The sequence below is a fragment of the Pan paniscus genome, chromosome 15 (assembly GCF_029289425.2).
Source record: "Pan paniscus chromosome 15, NHGRI_mPanPan1-v2.0_pri, whole genome shotgun sequence".
Taxonomy (NCBI): Eukaryota; Metazoa; Chordata; class Mammalia; order Primates; family Hominidae; genus Pan; species Pan paniscus.
In genome coordinates this window covers 72,444,667-72,449,782 of record NC_073264.2, presented here as the reverse complement: position 1 = coordinate 72,449,782, position 5,116 = coordinate 72,444,667, and the positions used below count along the sequence as shown (strand labels likewise).

The 5,116-nt window shown below is 41.1% G+C and overlaps 1 protein-coding gene across 20 annotated transcripts in view; it reads right to left on the bottom strand.

Annotated features, from left to right (window-relative positions):
- The window catches only part of SIPA1L1 (signal induced proliferation associated 1 like 1), a 419,211-nt gene that overhangs the window by 409,308 nt on the left and 4,787 nt on the right, over positions 1-5,116 (bottom strand). The window lies entirely within an intron of this gene.

The window sequence follows — 5,116 nt, the reverse complement described above, 5'->3', positions numbered from 1 at the left end:
ACTTCAGGGGAGCCACTTCTACTTTCAGCCCCTCCCTGGAATAGTGGAGTTGGGAGGATGGGGAGACAGCTAACCAACTGCATTACCCAAACTGTATTGCACTTTTAGTTCCCTAGTTTTCTAGGCGAGCTTCATTTGGAGAAGGATGATGATATCTAGGCATAACCTAGCCCATGAGGAACCTAGTTAGGAAAGACAACTGACATTTATTGAATTCCATGTACTAGTCCTTTCCACTTGTCATGTTTTAATTATAGAAATCAGTCGCCAAAAGAATCTTGGGGATTTTCCATCTGACTGGCCTGGCCATCTCATCCCATCCTTGTATTGCCAGAGGTTGCATACACTTTGGAGACTCCAATGAGAACCTGTTTTCACCCCTTCCTCCTCCTAGCCTCTCCCCAAAAGAGTAAAACACAATGCTGAAGGAAAAAAATATATATCCAGAATATATAAAGAACTCCTACAACTCAACAACAAAAAAAATCAAATAACCCAATTTAAAAATGGGCAGAGGGGTTGAACAGACATATATGCAGAGATAATATACAAATGGCCAACAAGAATATGAAAATACAATCAACTTCATCAATCATCAGAGAAACATATATCAAAACCATAATGAGATACTACCTTGCATCCATTAAGATGGTTCCTATTTAAATTGTTTTTTTCATTAGCTCTGGGTGTGGTGGTGTGCACCATTAGTCCCAGCTACTCGGGAGGCTGAGGCAGGAGGATTGCTTGAGCCCGGGAGGCGGACGTTGCAGTGAGCTGAGATGGCACCACTGCACTCCAACCTGAGTGGCAGAGGGAGACCCTGTCTCGAAAAATTTTTTATTAATTAATTTGAAAAAAAAAAACAGAAAATAAGTATTGGTAAGGATGTGGAGAAGTTAGAACCCTTATGAACTGTTGATGAGATTGTAAAATGGTACAACTATGAAAAACAGTATGGAGGTTCCTCAAAAAATTAAAAATAAAACTATCATATGATCCAGCAATCCCGCTTCTGGGTATATACACAAAATAATTAAAAGCAGGATCTTGAAAAGATATCTGCACACCCACGTTCATAGCAACAATCACAAATGCCAAATATCTATCCACAGATAAATGGATAAACAAAATGTGGTATACCCATACGACGGAATACTATTAAACCTTTAAAAAGATAGAAATCCTGTCACATGCTACAACATTGATGAACCTTGAGGATTTTATGCTAAGTCAAATAATTCAGACACAGACAACTACTACATGATTCCACTTATATGACGTTACCTAAAGTAGCCAGATTCATAGAAACAGAAAGAATGATGGTTGCCAGAGTCTGTGGGAGGTGGAAATGGGGGCCAATGTTTAATGCTTACAGAGTCTCAGATTCACAAGATGAAAAAGTCCTGGAAATCTGTTTCATGACAAGGTGAATATACTTAACACTACTGAACTATATACTTAAAAATGGTTGAAATGGTCAACTTTTTCTGTTTTTACCACAATTTTTTAAAAGAAGTGCCAACATACAATTATCAAATTGCATGTACATGTCCCATCTCCACTGCAGGAGTCTAAGCAGTCTGACTCTTTAAACTGTTGGCAGTCATTTGAGGAGTTATTCCAAGTTATCTTTTTGAATCAATGGGCCTCTACAAAAGATCCAGAGGCTCTCCTTTTTACCCATCCAAAATGAAGTTTCTACAATCCCCAGTTGGCTGCATTCTGGTTTAAGTCCCCTACTTATTTACCTTATTGTCAAGCATAGATCTAAAAATTATATAAAAGCCACTGTGTTTTCAACTGGGTGGGGGAGAAGCATAACAGAATCACCTACTGAGCTTCTTCAAATCACCCATCAACCTCAATATCTAGCATTCTCCCCCAGGAGAAAAGCCTCAAGGTTCATGTGATTCTCTACTCAAGCACTCACTGCTTCCCCAAACACACATCCCACCCAAACCACAGAAAATCAGCACTTTTAACGACCACCTTGAAAATGGCCTTCAGAACAATCTCACCCAGATTAGGCTGAGGTTCCTGAACTTTTAATAAGCCTTTTCTGTGAATCCTACAGCTCTCTGTAACCTACCATTTATCTACTGAAACATTATTTTGTTATGCAATTTACTATACCTTGCTTCCTGTTACAAAGGATCATCATTAAGATCCTAATTTAAAAAATAAAACAATACTGAGACTCATCACTAAGATCCTAATTTAAAAAATAAAACAATACTGAGACTCTTTGAAGAACCACAGGCATTTCTCAAACTGGAAAAGAGACACAGTTTAGGAACCATATTCAGGCTTCCTAACATGTTTCACAAGAGCACATTCTGAGCTAGGAGTCAAATCTGCCCCCCACTACACAAACACACAAGCATGCACACATATGCACACAGAGCACTCTCTTCGTATGTCAAATACCAGCTACTAAGAAGTTAGGCTCTGGGAAAGCATACTGGCAGAAGCTTCTGAGGTCTTCAGTGGAGCAGCTACAAGTATGGTTAGGGAAAAGGGAAGAGTTAAATCAACTACACATTTAACCCACATTTCAAGAACATGTGTTTTTGAAAAGTCTTTAAAAGTCAAGCAGTATGGTTCAGAGCCACAGCCCCATGCTTCTTGCAAGAATATGGAAAAAAACTGACTTCATTTTTATTCCTAGGTATATACAGGTGAAGCAAGCAATAAAAGTCAAATTTGGTGAAAATTTTAGGACATCCTATTAATTTATATTTCTATATCTTATAAGCATCTCCTAATAAGCAGACTCTCTCTTCCTGAAGACATGGGATACCACAGTCCAGTTAGCAGCTCAGAGCATCAAGAACTGATGATAAGCATCAAGAACTGAAAAGAAACGTAAAATAGAAAAGAAATGTAAAAATAGAGGTTCAGGCCGGGTGCTCATGCCTGTAATCCCAGCACACTGGGAGGCTGAGGCGGGCGGATCACCTGAAGTCAGGAGTTCAAGACCAGCCTGGCCAATATGGTGAAACCCCATCTCTACTAAAAATACAAAAAATTAGCTGGGCATGGTGGCACACGCCTGTAGTTCCAGCTACTCAGGAGGCTGTTGCAGGAGAATCGCTTGAACCCGGGAGGCAGAGGTTGCAGTGAGCCGAGATCACATCACTGCACTCCAGCCTGCAATGACAAGAGCAAAAACTCCGTCTCAAAAAAAAAAAAAAAAGATTTCAATCAATTCTGGGAGCTAGAGACTATTAAAGGAAAGGCAATGAGCCCAAAAAATACCAAATTAGGCCGGGCGCAATGGCTCACATCTGTAATACCAGCACTTTGGGAGGCCAAGGCGGGAGGATCGCTGGAAGTCAGGAGTCCTAGACCAGCCTGGCCAACATGGCGAAACCCTGTCTTTACTAAAAAAACAAAAATTAGCTGGGTGTGGTGGCACACGCCTGTAATCCCAGCTACTTGGGAGGCTGAGGCAGGAGAATCGCTTGAACCCAGGAGGCAGAGGTTGCAGTGAGCAGAGATGGTGTCACTGCACACCAGCCTGGGTAACAGACTCCATCTCAAAAAAAAAAAAAAAAAAAAAGCAAATTACATTTCCTATCTAGATAAATAATTTACAATATGAAGAAAATGAATTACAGAAAGATAACATAGAGCCAGAGTAAAAGACACTGACCATAGTCAAGTCTTGATTATAGGAACACGATCGTTTGGCACACAGCCCTTTGCTTTTCTTTCTCAATAGCTTCTTTCTGAGCAGTTCAGAACTCATTATAAAAAGAAGCAAGTCGGCCAGGTGCGGTGGCTCCTGCCTGTAATCCCAGCACTTTGGGAGGCTGAGGCAGGCGGATCACCTAAGGTCAGGAGTTTGAGACCAGCCTGGCCAACATGGCGAAACCCTGCCTCTACTAAAAATGTAAAAATCAGCCAGGTGTGGCGGCGTGTGCCTGTAATCCCAGCTACTCGGGAGGCTGAGGCAGGAGAATCGCTTGAACCCAGGAGGCAGAGGTTGTAGTGAGCCGAGGTCATGCCACTGCACTCCAGCCTGGGTGACACAGCGAGACTCCATCTCAAAAAAAAAAAAAAGAAGCAAGTCGCTGAACCACAAAACCATCAATGACTATACCTGTTCATAGCTTCGGTAAAAGGCTTTGTGGAAAAAGTAGAAAGAGAAAAGAAATAACCACAATTAACTTTCATATCTGTGAAATTCATTTAACCTAGACCTGCTCTGTGGGAGGAAAGAGGAAAAAAGGAATCCAATGGCAGCAGCACTGGCTGTCAGTTCTGCTCAAGTTGCCTTTGAGTGACCCCCGAGTTTGTGTGAACCAGCAATTCTCCCTCCCCAAGCTGGCATTCATAACAAGCACACATTCTCCTGCCTCTCCTGAATTGGAAAAAGGGAAATCTAACATTATGTAATTGCCTGCTTCCCGCAATTTCAACTTAGGCATACTAAATCCTAATTAGAGGGAGAACTTAGTGCAACATGACAAGCAACAAATTGGAAATCTACAGGTTGAAATTTCTCATCCCAGACTCCAGAGGCAAAGAGAAATGGCTTCGCCTGACTTTGTGGCACACCCACCAATGCACTACTACTTACTACGGGCCAGCTAAAGCAGCTCCTGACATCCCTCCATGTCATTTTGGTGTCATCTCTCTATGCCTTTAAGAAAACACTCTGTTCTATTTGCAAATGGGGTTATCTTACTCTCTCCAGGCCAGAATAAAAGGAGAAAATGGTTGTTGACTGGTGAACATTACCTACCATTAAAAGATCTGCCCTGATGGTTTTTTGTACCCTCATGATCACAAACCAAATCACTGTGTTGCTCTGTCCCTTATGCAAATCATCCATGTTTAAAAGACCCAGAAGCCACAAATCTTTCCCATGCTTCTAAGACTCACTCCAGGGCTCATCAACAGTCCACTGAATAAAAATGAGCTATCATTTAAGAATAATTAACTTAAATATAACCTTTGAAAGCAAGGTGTCATCAAAGCATGTGGGTTTTGTTTTTGTTTTTGATTAGCTAGGCATAGAAAAAAACTAAAAGCAAAAATTCAATGAGGCCAATTTATTTCCCATACCAAAAAAGTAGAAGTGCAGCAGATAGAAGGTCGGATTGTCAGT